Source organism: Bidens hawaiensis, unplaced genomic scaffold, assembly GCF_021521415.1.
Source record: "Bidens hawaiensis isolate Kalapana, Puna unplaced genomic scaffold, B.hawaiensis_p1.1 tig00010854_1, whole genome shotgun sequence".
NCBI classification, from domain to species: Eukaryota; Viridiplantae; Streptophyta; class Magnoliopsida; order Asterales; family Asteraceae; genus Bidens; species Bidens hawaiensis.
Window position 1 is genome coordinate 522,074 of NW_027491837.1, and position 21,947 is coordinate 544,020.

At 36.6% G+C, this 21,947-nt stretch overlaps 1 pseudogene across 1 annotated transcript; it reads left to right on the forward strand.

Moving 5' to 3' along the window:
* Positions 1–1,888: 1,888 nt before the first annotated feature.
* On the forward strand, positions 1,889–14,881 carry LOC143536627 (brefeldin A-inhibited guanine nucleotide-exchange protein 5-like; annotated as a pseudogene). The gene is made up of 15 exons (XR_013135916.1): positions 1,889–2,348; positions 3,296–3,713; positions 3,935–4,174; positions 4,265–4,385; positions 10,395–10,543; positions 10,637–10,993; positions 11,727–11,893; positions 11,977–12,107; positions 12,195–12,266; positions 12,338–12,514; positions 12,610–12,723; positions 12,828–12,964; positions 13,541–13,817; positions 14,455–14,550; positions 14,736–14,881. The product of XR_013135916.1 is annotated as a brefeldin A-inhibited guanine nucleotide-exchange protein 5-like (transcript).
* The last annotated feature ends 7,066 nt before the right edge of the window (positions 14,882–21,947 follow it).

Below are 21,947 nucleotides of genomic sequence, written 5' to 3' on the forward strand. Positions count from 1 at the left end.
ACTTAGAGAATATATAATAGTTTTTTTCGAAAGGAGAAAATATAATAGTTTTAAATTGAACTAGTTTGTGAGTTATGTTTATTATGCATTTATAAGGTTGATTTGAAGTGTTTATGTTTTCAATTGTAGTTCATTTTCAGAGTATGCATTATTGCACTTCATTCTTCATAAAGTATGAAGATTATATCTCACTGAAAAACAGAAGTGAAATCTATCTACAAAAAGTTTTGAGATAAAATCTCATTGAAAAGCTATGTACCATTAATGGCTGTGAAGTAAAATACCGAAAAGGTCTGTTAAAGAAACACGGATCCAAAAATAACTAGCATTAATCACATGATACCGAATCATGAAATTCAAAATTATATATATACAAACCGTGGATTTGCACCATGGCTTGATTACTATACCGCTAAAACATTAGCGGATTATGTTCTTTGTTTTGTATTGCCATCCCAATGTTGAAACCACGGTTTGCATGCTTTTACGTATGTCAAACCATGGTTTGAAACTATGGTTTGATTATTTCTCTAACTTTGGTCTAACACATCTCTGATAAACTAACACAAAAACACAAACCGTGGTTACCATGATCACCCCAAAAGTGAAACACCCCGAAAAGCAACCCAATTTTGAACACAATTTTTGTAAAAACACAATTTTTGAAAAAAAAAAAGTTATGTTACACTATAGACGATTCATGTGCTTTAGGCATAACTTGAGGGACTATTTATGTCTAACAATTCCATTTATAGAAAAGCTATAAATTTTGGAAAAAATTTTTGAAATAGAAAAATGTTAAAGGAAAAAATGGTTTTTAAGAAAGAGAAAAGTTTTATTAGGAAAATAGGAGATCTGTCATTTGAAATGGCGGATGTCAACAAACACGTAGGCCCTGCCAGATCTTGTCTGGTGAAGTGGACGCCTACCAGGTGTTCCGCCATTTGAAATTGCGGATGTCAGTTTTGGTGATCCGCCAGTTTGAATGTCATGTCACAATTTTCAAATTAGGCTACCCCTATACGTAACATTGTATTTTGATGGACATCCGCCATTTAAAATGGAAGATGTCATCTTGACATCCGCCATTTCAAATGGCGGATGTGAATAGTGTATTCTGACTATTTGACCACACCAGTAATTTTTCTTTTTATTATTTACTTATTTTCTAATATAATAATGCTTTTTTTAAATAACGTTATTTAATAAATAAAAAGTGTATTAACAAATAACGTTTTTAAAATACGCCTTTTCTTTTTATTTTTTATTAGTTTATAAATATCATTATTTAAAAAAATACAAAAATAAATATTAAACAGATTTTTTATTAAAAACACCAACATGTATAGTTTTAATATTTTGATGGACATCCTTCATTTGAAATGGAAGATGTCATTTGACATCCGCCATTGCATTCACTATTTCTGTGATGGAACCTCCAACACGTAATTCCGATGCTTGTTACATTCGTGAATTTATCGAGCTGTTTGAAATTGATGATAGAACTATAGGGCCTCATGCAACTTTAACCTTTTGGTTAAGTTGTAAAACATTTGTTATATGTTTGCATGCAGCAAACCTTATTTTGAAACTGACCCAGGAAAAAGAAATCAAATATAAGTGGGTTGAGTTGGTAGATGATGAAATCTATCGAGTAGCCTTTGATTTGGCTGTAAGAAGGGAACATGATGCTCCCGGTCCTCCAGATGGTTTCGGCGGAGGCGGTGGGAATGGTAAAGGCGGAGGCCGTGGGTACGGTTTTGGAGAAGGCCGTGGGGATGGTAGAGGCGGAGGCCGTGGGTACGGCTTTGGAGGAGGCCGTGGGTACGGTTTTGAATGAGGCTGTGGGTATATATATGATTCCATTGTTAAAGAAGAGAAGAATGTGCAGCAAGACCACTTTTGGAGGAAATATATGATTCCATTGTTAAAGAAGAGATAAAAATGAAGAACGAGACAATTAATATGGGAAAAAGCAGTTGGCAAAAAGCAGAAACCGAAGAAAAAGGGGGCATTGTTGGTATTCTTAATTTGGCTCTCCCAAAACTGAGGAGTCAATCTGACACCCAGTCTGAGAGTGAAGCTATTATTAAACAAACACATGAAATTTTTAAGAAACAAGGAGCAAAAAGAGGAACATTTTATACTTCTCAACGAATTGAGATTATTAGACCGATGGTTGAAGCTGTAGGGTGGCCCTTGCTTGCTACATTTTCTGTCATGATGGAGGAAAGGGAAAACAAGGCTCGAGTGATTCTTTGTATGGAAGGTTTTAAAGCGGGAATTTACATCACGCATGTTCTTAGAATGGATACTATGCGATATGCTTTTTTGACGTCATTGGTCAGGTAAATATATACTTTGCATCTTGCGCAAGCAGGGCAGATTGGGTAACAGGTCAAACAAGATTTGCTTGAAATGGGCCAGCTCGGGTTTATTAGACTAGTTATATAGTTTTATAATTATAATATCTAGAAGGTATCCAAGTGATATACAATGATATAGGTGTATACAATAGACAATGTAACCTTATTTTACACACAATCAATATACAATGATATAGGTGTATACACCACAGAATGTAAAATGTATATATATTGATTATGTGTATAATAGGGTTACATAGTTGCTCTATATATAGAGAATAATATTACACTTGATACCTTCTAGATATGATATTTATATAACTAGTCTAATACGGTTGACCAGTATGTACCTTATGAGATAAAACACAACCCAAATTGACCCATTCCTGAAATGAGTTGAAATTGTCACCTTTACTACCGGTATAATTCAAATTTTCTTTTCCAAATCTCTTGTTTTTTTCTTTTTTCTTTCTTTTTTGAGCAGCGATGGTCATCTAATATGTTTGCCTAGAGGGAAGGTTTGAACCTTGGACTCTTTGGATACAAAATCTCATTTTACGAGCCATTTATTCCTTGGGACTACATATCTTATTTATTTAAATCTTAGTGTTTTATTAAAATTGCAAATTCACACCAAAACATCAAGCATTTTCATATTTTGTTTTGTATTAGATGTGTATATATAGTTTTATGTTTTTATATTATTTAGGACGTCATCCGGTTCTTAAACCCGGTCTAGCGACTGATTTGCTATCCGGTCCGGTTTTGAAAACATTAAATAGGACTAGAAGATCTCTATTCTTCTCAAATCAGTTAAAGGGGCCCGCTTTTGAATCCTCGTTTCTTGTCACACCATATAAGATTAATTTGACTAAATAAACTCAACCGTCTTTCATTGTTTGGTTCAAACTATTGACTGGCTCTTGCAGATTTACCTTCTTACATGCACCAAGAGATATGCATAGTAAAAATGTTGAAGCCTTACGGACTCTACTAGATCTATGTGACTCAGAGCCCGACACGCTCCAAGATTCTTGGAATGCTGTTTTGGAGTGCATATCTAGGCTAGATTATACTACATCTATTCCAGCTATGACTGCAACTGTAATGCATGGAGGTAACCAAATCTCTAAAGATGCTGTTGTTCAGTCACTCAAAGAATTGGCTGGAAAACCATCCGAGCAAGTTTTCTTGAACAGCGTTAAACTCCCGAGTGAATCAGTGGTAGAATTTTTTGCTGCTCTTTGTAATGTATCAGCTGAAGAATTGAAGCATATCCCAGCCCGAGTTTATAGCTTGCAAAAACTTGTGGATATCAGTTACTATAATATGGCTCGTATACACATGGTAATAATCCGTCACTTATCTTATGAATATGCTTCTATTTATAGAAACTATGAGTGAACTAAAATAAAAGTTTTCAAGTAATAATTTTAAGAAAGCATTACTTGAAAACTATCACTCTAACTTCATTTTACCCGATGTGTAATCCAAAAAATCAGTTTCCATACACAACAATTTGGATGTTTCATTGGTTTTCAACTTAGTGAAAGCATTTATATTTTCAGGTATGGGCTAGAATATGGTCTGTCCTTTCTAATCATTTTATTGTTGCTGGGAGTCATTATGATGAGAAAGTTGCAATGTATGCCATAGATTCTTTAAAACAACTAGGCATAAAATACATGGAGCGTGCAGAACTCGCCAGTTTCACATTCCAGAATGATACCCTGAAACCATTTGTTATTTTAATGCGGCATAGTCGGAGTGAAAGAATTAGGAAACTGATTGTTGATTGCATTGTTCAGGTATGCTTACCTGTCTGTGCACTGGGCTATTGTTTTTAAACATTTTTTATACTATGTTTGCTTTATAACCAACATGTGGATTGGATACAGATGATAAAATCAAAGGTTGGGATTAGATCTGGTTGGCGAAGTGTCTTCATGGTGTTCACAGCTGCTGCCAGTGATGAGTTGGAATCAATTGTTGAAAGTGCTTTTGAGAATGTAGAGCAAGGTTTTTTATTCATTGCTTTACTTCCATCATATCTTTTAATAATGAAAATCAGAAATAAATAAGAACAGAGCCATACACATGCCACTGATATACTGTCCATATGTCTTTTTCGCCAAATCATACAAGCCGTATGAACCTAAATGGTCCATATGAGATGGCATCAATGTTCATATAGGCATGCATGACTTTTTAGTCAAATCATACGGGTTGTATGACCCTATATACCCGTATGATATGTCATAGATGTTCACAGTTCATACATGCTTGTATAAGGTGTTATACAGGCTCGTATAACTTAACTAAAAATGACCGTTGTGAGAGTGGTGTGTAAGTGTTAAGATTCATACGGGACGTATAACTTTTTTGCCATATCCTACGGGTCGGTATAACTTTTGCCAAATCGTATGGCTGTATGACCTTATATGGCCCATATGACATGAAAAAAATGTTCATACAGGCCGTATAACTTCACTCAGAAGCCATACAAGCCATATGATATAAGCGTTTGTTGTATACAACCCGTATGATGTGATAGGTCTGTGGTTTGCAAAAGTCGTACGGGCCATATAATCTCGTGACATTCATGTTGATGTGCATTTTGGGGGTGGTGTGTCAATAGCACCACCCGTAAATAAAATGTTGACATGACAGATAGCATGTCAATACCTTTTGACAACCTTTTATAGAAACTTTTTGGGATTTAAATAAACAACGAAGATTGTATTGTATTATGTAATTATGCATAAGAGATTACAAGATATAAATAGATTACATAAATACACTCTAATACCCTCTAATATAAATCATATACATAAATATCAATAACTTGTCTAATATCCCCCCCTCATGCTAAGCGTGGGAAAGCGTGGGAAACAAGCTGTAGCTTGTCCCGTAGAGTCACAAATCTTTCAGTTGGCAACGGATTTGTAAAGATGTCTGCAATCTGATCACGTGTAGAAATAAACTGAACAAAGAGTCGACCGTGAGCAACCTTTTCTCGAACAAAGTGAAAATCAACTTCAACATGTTTCGTACGGGCATGAAAAATAGGATTTGCAGATAGGTATGTAGCCCCCAGATTGTCGCACCATAAGATCGGAGCAGATTTCATTGGCACTCGTAGTTCACGCATAAGCGAATCAAGCCATGTAAGTTCAGCGACTGTGTCGGCTAAGGCTTTATATTCGGATTCAGTCGATGATCGAGAGACAGTCTTTTGTTTCCGAGCTGACCAAGATACAATATTGGAACCAAGATAAATAGCATATCCCCCCGTGGATCGACGATCATCAGGGCAGCCAGCCTATGCTGTAAAAGACTGATAATACACATCAGTATAAGCATGCAAAGTAGAGCCAGACGACCGTTTGATGAGGAGACCATGATTCAAAGTGCCATGTATATATCGAAGAATACGCTTAACAACACACCATTGATTTTCTGTCGGGGAATGCATATATTGACAAACTTTGTTCACAGCAAAGGCAATGTCAGGCCGAGTTAAAGTGAGATACTGAAGAGCATCTACAACCTGCCGGTAACGAACTGGATTTTCAAAAACCGGACTGTCACCAAGTGAAAGATGAGCCGTAGTGGAGCATGGGGAGGTAACCGGTTTGGATTGTAAGAGACCAGCCTTTTTTAAGATTTCCAAGATGTATTTCCTTTGAGAAAGAATGAGGTCCGAACCAACAGATTTAACTTCAATTCCCAAGAAATAAGACAGTGCACCCATGTCTTGAAGAGCAAAAGTGGAACTCAAGCTATGAACAACATGACTAATGGCTGCATCATTGTTGCCGGTTAGGATTATATCATCAACATAAACTAACATGTAAAGAATAATGCCTGCAGAAGAGTAGATAAAAAGTGAAGGGTCGGTAGTGGACCCTTTGAAACCCAAAAGATGCAAAGCTTTAGATAAACGTTGAAACCATGCTCTAGGGGACTGTTTCAAGCCATATAAAGACTTGTGTAGAAGGCATAAATGGTCAGGTCTAGCTGGATCCACAAATCCAGGTGGTTGTCTCAAATAAACAGTCTCCTTTAAATCACCGTGTAAAAATGCATTTTGTACATCTAACTGACGAAGAGGCCACCCACGGGTAACTGCCAAAGAAAGAACAACCCGGATGGTGGTTGGTTTAACAACGGGACTGAAGGTTTCATGATAATCAACACCGGCTTGTTGATTGAACCCTTTTGCAGCTAAGCGTGCCTTGTACCGTTTAATAGCCCCATGTTGGTCCCGTTTTAGTTTGTACACCCATTTGCAATCAACCACATTAACATTTGAGATAGGTGGAACCAAAGTCCACATGCCATTTTTCATCAAAGCCCTGTATTCCTCAGACATGGCTTGTTGCCATTGAGGATCCTTGTTAGCAATAGTGAAAGTCGTGGGTTCAGTGACAATTGGTTCAGTGGTGGTGTGAAAAGCCGAGGGATCATAACGTTTAGTTTTAGGAGGATTTTGGCGAAGATGTGCTGGTCTGGTGGAGGTATTAGGTGGGATAGATGTCGATGAGGTTGGGTGATTTGGAACAGATTGGTTCGGTTGTGTTTCAATAGAGGCGGTAGTATGTGAGTGGGTCGATTGTGGGCTGGTAACATTCGGGGATGATTGTGCATCAGGGTGGGCAGTTTCGGGGCTGGTTTATGGGTCAGAGACGGGCTGTTGTGGTAGGGATGGTTCTGGGTCAGTAGCGGGCAGGTTTGGTAGGTCTGGGTGAGCTGGTTGTGGGCTGGGTTGTCGGTCAGAAACGGGCAGATTTGGTTGGGTAGAAACAGGTTCTGTTGCAGGTTGTGTCGGAGAGCAACAAGAGAGTGGAAAGGAGGAGAAGTAAGGATCAGGTTGGGACTGTGTAGATTAGGACTGAGTAGACTGAGGAGAAGAAGAATGAAGAAAAGGGGAATATTGTTTATGAAACCGAACATGGCGTGCAATGTATAGGCGATGTGTTTTGAGATCAAGGCAACGATAACCATGATGGGATGGACTGTAACCAAGAAAGAGACAAGGTATGGAACGAAAGTCCATTTTGTGAGGATTGTAAGGATGAAGATGAGGATAACACTGGCAACCGAAAACTTTTAAAAAGGAATAGTCAGGTTTGCGTTTAAAGATGTGTTCAAAAGGAGAGATTTTGGAAGCAACACGAGAAAGCATCCTGTTAATCAAGTAGACAGCTGTATCAAAGGCAAAGTTCCAGAACCTTTTATGAGCACCTGACTGGGCAAAAAGAGTAAGACCCGTTTCCACCACATGTCGGTGGCGTCTCTCAACAAAACCATTTTGTTCACTGGTGTGAGGGCATGAGAGACGATGAATAATGCCCAAGGAAGAGAGAAAGGGAGAAAGAGATCGAAATTCCCCTCCCCAATCTGTTTGAATAGATTTAAGTTTAGTGTTGAATTGTCTTTCAACCATAGCATGAAAAGTTTTAAAGATAGCACATACATCAGACTTGTGTTTTAATGGAAAGATCCACATGTAACGGGTAAAATGATCAACACATAATAGAAATAGGAATCCCCATTAAAGGATTTAACGGGTGCAGGGCCCCAAACATCACAAAATATTAAATCCAAAACATTAGTACTAGTAAACGATGAAATTAATAAATGTAATTTCGAGGATTTCCCCATGTGACAAGAATTACAAGAGGCACTCAAACTTTTATTGCTAACAGGAAGAGAAAATTGAAATAACATAGACTTCAAAAGATCTGGATGTGGATGTCCAAGTCTTCGATGCCATGTGTCAGAAGATGCACGAACAGCAGAAAAAGCAACACGGTGAACATGACGTGAAAGTGGAAGCCGAAGAGAGTAAAGCCCGTTGTCACTTGGACCCGTGAGGAGGGTTTTCCGCGTAAGCGTGTCCTTCACAGCAAAAAAAGTGGAGTGAAATTCAAAATACACATTATTATCAAAGCAAAATTGTTGGACAGAAAGGAGATTTCGTTTTAATTGAGGGACATGGAGGATGTTTGAAAGGGTAAAGGTTTTGTGTGGGGAGTAAATTTTGGTTGAACCAATGTGTAAAATAGGGAGACTTTCACCATTACCAACATAAAGAGAATCCTTACCATAGTATGGATCTGAGTGATCAAGGCTGTGTTGATCCATAGCAGAGTGTTCGCTGCAACCAGTGTCTGGAAGCCAATTAGTTGTTGCCTGTGAACGGTAGTCAGCAAAGTTTGCTGAAGGTGGAGTAGACCTCATAGTACTCGGATCCCTGTTAGGACACTGGGATGGAATATGTCCAATTCCGCACCTGTTACAAGTACCAAAAACCATGTTTTGAGTAGATGCCCAAGAAAACTGATTTCTATTACCACCATTAGAGTTGTTGAAACTGTGATTGTACGAACTGCGACCACGGCCCAGAGAGGCATAGTTTGTCTGATGATGTGGAAAAGCGGGCTGTGAAACCGAAGATTGTGGCTTAAGAAGGCCAAGTTGTGACATAACCTGTTGAAGAGCATGAACCGTGTCAGGAGGCAATGAAGGAGCCGTGACTGAAGAAGAGCTAGCCGGTGGTGTTGCGGCTGTAAAGGCTTGCACAAGGGCTGCTGGAGTCTTCCTGATCATGTATTCATAATTCATGATCAGAGAGGAGGGCATGTAAATCTGAAAAAGCAGTGGGAAATTGTCGACCCACAATCTGTGATTTGAAGCCATCGTATTCGTCACGAAGGCCAGTTACAACCAGCATAACGAGATATTTTTCCTTGTATGGTTCGCCAATATTGGCTAGGGCATCAGCATACTCACGTGCACGAAGGAGATAGGCAGCGCTGGTCTCATCAGCTTCCATCTTCAGACGAAGAAGCTGTGATTTGAGGGTGTATTCTCGAGATATGGTGTGAGGTGCAAAGGCACGTTCAAGAGCAGCCCATAATTCTTTGGATGTATCACCTTGAACATGCTGGAAGGCACTCTCAGAAATGGTAGATGGGATTAACATGCGAACATGAGCATCATTAGACACCCACGTTGCATGATTTGGGTTATGTTGGCTGACTGGCGGCTGGTCTTTATCAGTAGAAGGAATGGTGATGAACGGGTCTGGGCAAGGAATGGTGCCATCAACATAGGGAAAAAGGTTGTTGGTAACAAGGAATGGCTGGATTAATGTTTTCCAGTAGCCATAATTGGTTGTAGAGAGTGTAAAACCGAACTTGTGTGAGTTGTGACTCTGTTTTTCTGCTTGGGTGAAGGATGCAAGAAGTGCCATGGCAGCAGAGGGTGGTTGGCTGGGGTGTTTGACGGCAGAAATAAAAAAATTAGGGTTTGTGACCCTTTTGGCTCTTGATACCAAAATAAACAGCGAAGATTGTATTGTATTCATCATCATCATCATCGTACTCAGTATATCCCACCAATAGCAAAGCTATGGTAGGGTCTGAGAATGGTAAGATGTAGACAGCCTTACCTCTACCCCATGGGGATAGAGAGGCTGCTTCCGGTGAGACCCCCGGCTCGATAGTAGTTTTGCATCAAGCCTTGGACATATTACATAAGGCACATAGCACTCAATCATCGGGACGCCGGCTGATTGGTGCATGTACCCTTGTCTTTCGGCTATCAACGCCACCACATGATGCCTGATTAACCTTCCATCACTTTTAACGTTATTTTCACAAAATTAGTAAAATAACGTCAAAATTAGTGCAATTTTACTTTTGCCCACCCGAGGGTTCACACATATATACATTATATGCGCGCACCGCAAGCAGGGCAAAGATTTTATTGGATTGTATTATGTAATTATGCATAAGAGATTACAAGATATAAATAGATTACATAAATACACTCTAATACCCTCTAATATAAATCATATACATAAATATCAATAACTTGTCTAATAGATTTTATGGGGGTTTTAGGGTGCAAACAAAGCCGGTTACCCAATTTAGAAAGTATTACTCCTTATGCGGTTACCCCTAGAAACATACAATTATTTATTTTGGTGTGCTGTGTCAAACTAACTGAATTTGACAGTTATACTAGAGCACTTTGATCAAGTTGTTGGAGACTGTTTTATGGACTGTGTCAACTGCCTAATAAGTTTTGCCAACAGTAAAAGCTCTCCGCGCATCAGTTTAAAAGCTATCGCACTTCTCCGCATATGTGAGGATCGACTTGCAGAGGTTTTATCTATATTATTATTCATCACCGTTTCAAAATTAGTTACCTTTTTTTTAATATCAAAACTGAGTGTAATCACATTTTGTCTTTGTTAGGGTTTAATACCTGGTGGTAGTTTAAAACCGATTTACACCAATGTAGATACAACATACGATGTTACCGAGCATTATTGGTTTCCAATGCTGGCTGGTTTATCTGATCTGACATCTGACCCGCGTGCTGAGATCAGCAAGTGTGCACTTGAGGTTTTGTTTGATTTGTTGAATGAAAGAGGAAGCCATTTTTCGCCCACTTTTTGGGAGAGTATATTTCACCGTGTTTTGTTTCCTATTTTTGATCATGTGAGGCATGCGGGAAAAGAAAACACTACAGCTTCTAAAGACGGGTGGATCCGTGAAACTACTGTTCATTCACTGCAGTTGTTATGCAACCTTTTTAACACATTTTACAAGGTACTGTTATTTTCATTCGACACTATGCAAGTGTGTGAACTTGTGTTTTGCCACTGGTTATTCTATAAACCGAGTTGAAATTAATTTTTGTATTTGGATAAAACAGATTTTGCTAGGCTTGTAAACCAACCGAACGGACACAAACGGAGCATATCCGTGCTCGTTCATTTAACTTTAATGGAACAGATGATTAAATTCAAACAATTAAGCGAATGGGGTTTTCTTGTTCGTTTTCATTCGTTAATAAATTGAACATGTTCGTGTTCGAACAGTATGAACATAAAGGAGCGAAAATAACTGAGCTAAAACTGATAAAAGTAATGTCAATAACAATGTGTTGGGCCTAAAAAGTTATTAAAATTTAAAACTATACTAATTTGTAATGGGCGAAAAAAAATTAATGAATATATTAACAAACGAACTTTAATAAACGTAAACTAACAAACATAAATGAAAGTAAACAAAGGAATTTAAATGAATGGGTGTAAATGACAGTTCACTAACAAAAATGAACAAACGAGACATAAACATGTTGATCATGTAACTAAATAAACAAAATGTTTTGATCATGGCTGTTTGTTTATTAAATGTACAAACACAAATGAACTTTCGCTGAACGGTCAAACAGTTGCTTATCTGATTAACACATATTGTTAATGACCTTTTATTACAAATGATCTTGATTATTCATTATAAGTTTATGAGATAATAATCTGTAAAAGATCTCCTGCAGGAGGTTTGTTTCATGTTATCTCCACTGTTAAATTTACTGGTAGATTGTGCAAAAAAGACGGACCAGTCAGTGGTCTCAATATCACTCGGTGCATTGGTTCATCTTATAGAAATTGGAGGAAACCAATTCATTGTTTCTGACTGGGATACCTTGTTAAAGAGCATAAGGTGCTTATAATTCCATTTTTAAGATCTTTTTTGAATTTACAATATTGTAACAATATTGACAGTTCGACACATTTGTATTTCAGGGATGCTTCTTACACCACTCAACCACTTGAGCTACTTAATGCATTGAGTCATGAAAGCACCAAGAATCAATCAGTTATGAGTGATGGTTTAAAAGTTCAAGAAGACAATAGTCCGTCGGTTCGGTCGCCTGGTAAGTTTCATAATCGCATTAAACGTTTTTAGCGACGATATAATGTCAAAATCTTATTGGCCGTATCTAATGAGGTCTATTTGGCAGGTCAAAATTTATTGATGGTGGCGAAGGACAAACAAGAAGACGAGCCAGCAACGGATCCACAAGAACCCGAAGGTTATGATTCGTCAAATTTATTAAAATAATGAAATTTTAAAGAAAATAATTTGACTTATAATTTTTTGCAGGTCAAACTCCATCTGAAAATTCTGATAAATCTTCTCCTACGCCAAGTTTGCAAAGAAGTCAAACAATTGGTCAAAGACTTAAGAAAAATATGAGGAACAATGTTCTTGTTAGAAGTTTCACTTCTAAACCTAAGAACGTGACTTTTAGATGCCTTAATACCCATTACCCCATCTAAGGTACCATGTTCAGTTTGACTTTAAAAGTCAAAGAAACATACTTTTGACTTTTGTTGACTCTAGAGTTTACTCATTTTCCTCTTTATGTAATGTAGTCTCCTGATGAGGAGAATGAATCTGAAGATGCAGTAGAGAGTGCATATATGGGAACAATAAGGAGCAAATGCATAACTCAGTTGCTATTATTAGGTGCCCTTGATATCATCCAGGTATGGACCTTACTCGAGTATGCCAAAGCTCAAATGATTGCGCCAGGTCGGGTAGGAAATTAGGCTTCATTAATCCAATTTTAAGTTGTTTGTTAAATGTGCAGAAAAAATACTGGAGTAGATTGAAAGGTTACCAAAAAATTACCATTTTGGAAATTTTGTTCTCGATGTTGGAGTTTGCATCGTCATATAACTCGTACACTAACCTCAGGTTATGAATGCAACATGTTACTCCTGAAAGGTTGGTTACTTGGATAATTATGTTTAAATACGACTGAAAATACTATAGTATTAAATATTAATATAACTCTTTGGGATAATTTCATATACATCCTTACAAACTTGCCATATATCGTATATATCCAAACCTAACTCTAAATTTCATATGTATCCATTCCATCTAAAATAATCAAAATATCATATATATTCATTTTTGTATGATATTTGGTAAGTTTTATAGGGATATATATGATATTTGTCAAGTTTTGTAGTGGCATATATGATATTTAGATTTTGGTTTGAATACATATGATATGTTTTGTAGGGATATATATGAAATTATGTCTGGCTTTTCTTTTTGTAATGAAAATTACGGGGCTGTATGCATTTATACACTTTGAAAAATGTTTTGATTTAACTCATTGTCGTCTTTATGCAGTATTAAACAATGATATATGATATTGGAAGGATATGTTAAACATTTGACTAATGATAAAAACACTTTTGTTAAACTAGAGTCAAGCATTGCTATATTCATGGGACAGGTTCAGACAATTGATCTTATCATTCTGACTTAAACTAGTTTATCTTCATTCAGGCCGCCAATTAATCTTCTTCGCCAGGAGTTTACCGGGACCTGCATTTACTTAGAGGCGTTACACAAGACGACTTCTGGAGTTGGTTTAAACCAAAATGGGGAGCTTAAAACTGATGATGAAGATAATGATAGAGTTAAAACTAATGCTGAAGAAAAGCTTGCAGCTTTTTGCTGTCAGGTACTCAAAGAAGCATCGGATTTCCAAACGAGTATTGGAGATAGTACTAGTATGGAGATTCATCAAGTTCTTGAGCTTCGGTCTCCCATTGTTGTAAAGGTATTGATTTCCTACATCTTGGATTTTAATCATTCATAACTAGGGCTGTTGAAAAACCTTGTAGCTGCTTGAAATCGGCTCGTTTGTAAACGAGTCATGCCGAGCCAATTCGGTTAGTAATGAGGCGAACCGGCTCATGGCTTGATTGTTAGTTGGCTCGTGTAAATTAAAGCCCAAATCTATATTTGTAACCCAAAATTTAATATATATATATATAAATTATGAATTGTGTAGTTTATGTATTCTTCATTCACCAAAATATTACTTTTAGTTTACATATATATCAATGTGTGTGAGATATAATAAAAAATTTAAACTTAAAAATAAACAAAGCGGTTCGATGAGCCACGATCAGGCTCGATCTTTTGACGAGCCTAGTCAAGCTCAACATTTTAATACAAGGCCGAGCCCACCCTGGCTCGTTTACAGCTTATTTATAACCACCCCGATTAGTCAGTTGTAGTAAAACCACAAATCCATTTTCCAGCTTATTTATAACCTCTTGAAGGCCACCTGCCTAGCATCTGCGCTTTACTTGGTTTTCTTTGATGGGTTCTCATGGTAAAAAAATAATAAATAAATCGATAAGTTTTATTTTTTGGTGTGTGATTTATGTTGACGTGTGTATGGATTCTAGGTACTCAAGGGTATGTACTCAATGGACAGCCAGATATTCAGGAGACACCTCGGAAGGTTCTACCCGTTGATCACCAAGCTCGTATGCTGTGAGCAGGTAAACTCAATGGACAGCCAGATATTCAGGAGACACCTCGGAAGGTTCTACCCGTTGATCACCAAGCTCGTATGCTGTGAGCAGGTAAACTCTTGTGCTTTTCTGTAAGTCCGGTTTTGATATGGTCCATCAATGGCGAATAGGGGACCATTATATGTTATCTACTTAACATTTGCTCTTTACAGATGGACGTCCGTTGTGCTCTAGCCGATTTATTCAGCATGCAGTTACGAGGATTATTGCAGTAGGATAAATGACGTTATTCATCGTCTTCCTTTCCCTCTTAGAAGCTATTTATGAAGCTATAATTGGTGTGTTTAAGTTTTTATAGAAACTAAAGAATAACGGCAATAAACGGTCAACATCCAAGGATAGAGAGGAGAATAGATTCAGTATTCATAGGCAGGTTTTGGTTGATAAAGATTGTCAACTTTGGTAATTGGTATTCATCTCATAATTTCTTATTCATGTGTTTATAACATAATTAAACATATGAAATACTTGTTGAGTTTATAGACGGTTATTAAAACACAGTTTTGGTCCTAGAATGCAAGAATTGTAAAACACCTGTAGTGATTTAATTGTGATACAAAACTCCACTCCTTTTGTCTCGATATAGTTTGCCAATGCTACATGCAAGTGCTTATGTAATTCTCGTTTTAAAGTTGTTTTGTAATGAATGCGCTCTTTTGTTCATAAATCCTCACACATAGTGTATATGTAGCTCTTGATGATTGAAAGATGATTGTTTGACTGGACCAACTTACTTTTCTTTGTATTTTCTGTTGAAACCAACCCAATAGAAAGAGACCCTGGTGATATAAATTTGTTAGGACTGAGTTGCTATTGATTACGGATTGTCCAATGGGGTGCCATCATGTAGCTGGGTATAAAGCATGCTTGGTACGTAAGCGAATATAGATCACGTGATATTGTACCAATCCACTTTCGAGATGTCAGAGTGACGATTGCTCCATCTGTAATACAAAGTTATATTCCATTTTTTTGAAGATAAGTTAAAATCAATCGTATAAATAATCATGCAATCATGTTACAAATCAATCTTATTTTTTTATGTTATAGCCTATAGGAACTATTTTTTTTGTTCATGATGAAAGAATACACTAATTTATTTAAGAAAAAATATAATCAAGTGTGTATATATATATATATAGGTATTGATTTATTTCAGAAGTATTTTTAGTATGAGAAGTGAGAGAAATCAATTGGACCAATCATAAGTTTTCTTTTGTTTATGATTTATTTTAAATAATAAGGGTATTCTAGTACATTTAATATTTTCTGTAATTGGAAACAACAATAATTTAGGCTAAGTTACTATTTTATTTTTTTTGATTTTTTATTTAACTATTAATATAATATAATAATTGTTATTCAATTTTCAAGAAAATAATCAATCTATTCCTAATGTCTTTGTCAACAAATAAACCTAAATACATGAGGTTCTAGTTCACTTGTGATATTACGGTGGAGTTTGTTGAACATATCCTGTTTTGCATAATCATCAAAATTTATTTCAACAATCGGGTAAATAAATTAGGTGTGCTATTTAAATACTTAATCATAACAGATTATCAAATGCAAATTTCACAAAGAATTTCAAACCCGTTACATTAATACTTCAAAGTAATCTCAAATTAAAAAAAAAGTCATAGACTCACAACATGACTGTATGTAGCTAATGAAATAAGCAAAGGTGTTCATTCATCTAAGAAAACAAACTCAAAACCCACAAAAACATATAGTCATATCGTCTTCATTTTAACCTTAATAATCCAATTTGTCATTCCGAACATATAACACCATAATGTCGGATATCTTCCTGTTTATAGCAAATAGCGAAATCTTGGCCACATATTTTGTCTTTAAAGCGGGAAGTATTTTTAGTTGCTTTGATGTCTCCTCTCCAATCCCACAATCGCAACTTGCTTTCCCATGCAGTTCTCCATACGCCTAATCGTAAAAATACTTGACTATACAAAATTATCTTTGGCTGTGTACTTCAATACAGTTAACCTACACCACAAACCATAAACATAACACAATCAATATACATCATAAACATAACACAACCAACGTACACCACAAACGTAACACAGTCAGCCTACACCACACAACCATACACATCTAACACAGTCTCCTACGCATACGACATAACTACAATGGTTCTTATGCAACAAAGCATATACAAAACAATAGAAAACTTTTACATCACTGCACAACATCAACGTTCCCTACACATCATAGTACCATAGAACAAAAAAACCACAACATCATACACACACAAAAAAAAACAAAAAAGTTACACATTACACAAACCATAACCTCCTACACACAACAAATAGATCTATCTACACAACTAACCAAGTTCCCTTTCACAACATCAGCAATCAAAACTATTATAGCTTCTAGTACATAACAAACCAAGTTCAACAACACTACTGGCCAAATTAACCTACACATCTGAACCAGTTCCCCTACACAAAATCCTAAATCGATCTTCCTACACAACTAACCAAGTTCCCTTCACAACATTATCAATTAATTAATTGTACCAAAATTATTCTAGTTTCTCCTACACAACAACCAAGTTCAACAACACCACTAATCAACTTAACCTACACAGCCAACCTAGTTCAACTACACAACAAACAAAGTACATACACAATAACCATAGCGAACCTACACAGCCAACCCAGTTCCACTTCACAGCAAACAAAATACATACACAATAAACACAGTGAACCTGCACAACAAACAAATTACATACACAACACACATAGTGAACCTGTGCACCCAATCACCACAACACCTAATACCTCATATACACAAACAGCTAAACCGACGCTTTAAATGATGACAACAACTATTTCTACCCGCAAATGTGGATGTAAACATCTTCATTTTATTCAGATTCACTGCTACTATAAGTACAGCTGACAGAGCTTACATGTAACCAATCATATAGAAAACCCTAATTTTATGTTAACAAAGAATACATCATCAGCAACCATATTTTGATAACAGAGTATACATCATCATCAATCGCATACGCTACATCTAACATAATCGAAACAACAACAACACAACTACACCAACAACTGATGAACATACCTTCGATAATGAATATTTTTGACCAAAATAGCAACCGATAAACCCCCAAATCGAATTCAAGAACAAGGGCAAAAAGCTGATTATCGCAGGTTGCTTCTTATACTATCCCGATTGGAATCAAAACCTTTGATTCTATCAATTGTGTATCACGTTTTTGATCTCGCAGAGGATTTTGTGGCAAGATTAATGTCCAATTTGATGCTTAAAGATACTCTGATATATGAGATTATTGTGTGCATCGATTTATGTGTAGGCATAATTGAATTGAAGGGACTGAATCGGTTGAAATTGGGTGGAAAAAATTTGCGGCTCGTTTAGTGCGTATAGGTTACAGAGTGAAACAAGGGTTATTAAAACCAATTTTTTAATAGCTACACTCATTTTACTACTTTGCCCCCTCTATTAATTAAAATCTGGTTACAAGTTCATCTTATTTACCAATATGCCATCTTGTAACATCCACCATTGATCTTTGTCATCAATGGTTGTGATCTACTTCTCGCACTTCTCATCAAAAGATTACTTCTCGCAAGATCCATCCCCTATATATATATATATATATATATATATATATATATATATATATATATATATATATAGGGGATGGATCTTGCGAGAAGTGATACTAGAGCGAGAAGTGGATCTCATCCATTGATTTGTTTTATCAATGGTCATTACTCAAAATGACATTTTTGTAATTTTTGTTTCACCATTTTATTGAACTTTAATACCAAAAGGGTATATCAGTGATTTTGGTGTACCATCATTAAATAGAAACTTGAAGCTCTAGTCATTTAAATCCCTTAATTAAAGCCACAATTAAGTCTATCTTTTGAAAATCATTTATTGATGTACTCATTTTCAAGATTTACAAATGTTTAATCTAACATGGTGGATATTGACTATATTGTTATTTGCAAGAGCTAATGGTGATGAAGCTAGTAAAAATATCTTGTATCACTATGTAGTGTAGGTACGTACGTACATACACACATACATATATACGTACACATGCATACGTAGGTTGGTACATACCTACGTGCAGACGTACATGCATGCCTACGTACGCACAGATGTCTGTACGCTCTATGTCCCTACGTGCAAGCGAACCTATGTGCCTACATACGTATGTCCCTACATGCCTACGTACGTACATACACACATATGTACGCACCTACATCCCACGTGTGGATGTCCCATACGAGCCTACATACATATGTACATTCACAAAGTGTATCACGTACATACAAGTTTCATATGTTGTCAGGGCCGTCTTCGAGAATGACAAATAAAATTTAGGCCCCGTGCGAGATAAAATTTTGACCTCCTTATAATAAAAACTCGTCAGTTATATATCAAAAAACCACAATACGAATGCTTTGGGATAGTTTTGATAAAAAAAAACTTGACAAAATGGCAAAAGACGTCCTTTATGTTTGCACGGTTTTTCAATGGACGTCTTTTGGCAAACTTAATGACAGAAAACATTCTTTATATTTGAAAACTCTATCATGTCACGTCCTTTGGCCCTAACCCAGTTAACTTTTTTCATTAAGTCAGGTCATGTGCAAGGCACATGAGGCTAAAATTGTAAATTAAACTTATTGAATTATTAAAACTAAAAAATAAATATATTTATAGAAATATATAAACCATATTTCTCTCTTTTAAGATCTCTCTCTCTCTCTCTCTCTCTCTCTCTCTCTCTAAACTATACCTCAAAACCTGCACTTTCTCTCTACCTTCAAGACACCCAACGGGTTCCACAACCACCGCCGACCATCGCCACCGCCATATATCAGATATTTCTATGCATTAACTTCTATCAATCAACCCCAATCACTTCCGAGCACCACCTCCACCCAACCCACCCAAACTCTCGTTGATGGCTCAAATCCGGCGGCCATCAATCACCACCGACCGTCGTCATAGCCGACTGTTGTGACCACCACCGCTCTCTCTTTCCCCCCTATCTAACAAACCTTAAAACAACAAACCCCTAATTTCTGATTTACCCCAAATTGCATCTCACGATTTCATATAAATAGAAGATGAAGATATAGACGATTAAATTCACAAATCATCGATTTAATCCACGAATGTCTGTTACTGTTCTTCCTCTTTCCCGTCACGTCGCCACCGGTGGGCCTGTTACTAGTGGCCGGAATAAATTCGGGTTTGTTACTGGTGTCCGATGGTGGTGGCGGAACTCGGCTGTGGTGTTTATATTAGGCAGTAGTGAAGGCAGGTGGTGGGTCTGTTACTAGTCGCCGGAAGAAATTAGGGATTGTTACTGGTGGCCGATGGCGGTGGTAGAACTCTGCAGGTGTTGTTTATTTTAGGCAGTAGTAAAGGCGGGTGGTGATGGCGAGGGCAGGCGGTGGTGGTTGTTTGGTTGGTGATGGTGGTTGTTTGGTTGGTGGTGGTGGTGGTGGTTTAGAGGAGTTGATTGAGATTGAAGAAGGGAGAAAGAGAGGGGGGGTATATTATATATATATATATTATTTCTTTTAGTTTTAGTTAATAAACAAATATGTTGGATAAGAAGAAGAGGTAAGATTTATTTTATGACTGTTAAATTACTTCAAAGCTCTGATACCAAAATGCGGAAAGATTTTATGTCGTTAAGCAATTTATAATTGTCGGTAAACCATTTTTTGAAAATGGGTTTTAAACTCAACTTGTGTAAGAAAGTTATGTAACAAACACATGTATAAATGTCTCATTTAATAATTTCTTGATTATGGAGTTCATTATTTGTGAAAGACATGTATATGCTTCCAATTTTATGAAAGTTGTTCAACAACTTCTCGTTTATTGATTTCATTTTTGTGAAAGACATGCATATGTCTCCAATTTTATGAAAGTTGTTCAACAACTTCTCGTTTATTAGTTTCATTTTATGCATAAGACATGTGCCTATGTCTGAAAGACATGAAGTCTTTATTTGTTTACTAAGTTTCCAATTAGAAATCATTTAGTTTCGATAAAAATTAATCGAGTTTTGTTTTGAGAAATCAGTTTTTTGTAAAAATGCTTAAGGAGAGATTATAATAAATACTTTTGAAGTAATTTAACAGTCATAAAATAAATCTTACCTATTCTTCTTATCCAGCTAAGTGAACCTTTTAAGTTGAATTTTTCAAGTGACCAACCCAACCAATTTGTTCCCTACGGCCTCCTGCCTCAACGGTACTCTTATGGCTCCAGGGCTCTAGGTTTTGCAAAATTCTTAAAGATGACCTTGATGGATAATAAGAACTGATATATTTATTTCACAACTGTTCTTCCTAGGGGAAGAACTTCTTGATACTTACATATTACTCTCCTTTAGCAAGGATATTACTCACTAATACACATGATTGATATTACAAGTAGAGAGAAAAGAAAGATAGGTGAGAATGTGATGCCTAAACTTAAAAGGTTCAGGAAAAATTACAAGGATATTACTCACTAATACACGGTTTTTTTCTTGTTTTCCTGGTTTTAAAGGTTCAGGAAAAATTGTTACCTTCAAAGGTATTTCCCTCTTTCCAAGATTTGCTGAATAGCGGGTGGCTTCATGTTGGGCTTGTGCTAACGTCCCAAACTTTTTGAATGGATAGCTGCTTCCATCCACGTAGCTTTTGACTGTTGACCAGTCTTCGTATATCCCTCTATGCTCACCGTCAAAGATAACACAGAACCTTGTTTTGGGATTTTCTGGTCTCTGTGTAATTTGAGAGTAACTTGGTCTTAGTGAGATCTCTTCAGTTTTTAGCAAACTGTCAGCCATCAACGGATTTGATTTGTCTTTACCAGAGCCGTTTGCTTCTGGACTAGATGAAGATCTTAGTTCTTCATTAACTTTTCTTTTGCTTTTTTCCAAAGCAACAGGAGTAAACGGACTTGTTTTTTCTTTACCCTTTGCCGTTTGAAAGGGAATAGATTCAGATTGTCTCCTTTCGGATTCCTGCTCTGAATTAGCAGTTGTTTCTAGACTTTCGTCATAGAGTGCTATTTTTTCTTGAATAGATTTTAATTCTATAAGAAGAATTTTTTCTTTGAGGCGCAATGCCTTTAATTCTTCCATGAGTTTTTCTTTTTGTGGAAAAGAATTGGTTTGCCTCTTTTGAGGGGTTTTTAGCTCCTTAAATAGGTGAAAAAAGCCGTGAATAGTTTTCACGATTATTGAAAGTCTCGTGTCAGGCTGTCAGCCAGCACGTTCTTGGTTCCCTCGAGATGCTTAATGTCGAAAGAATGTCTAGAGAACCACATTTGCC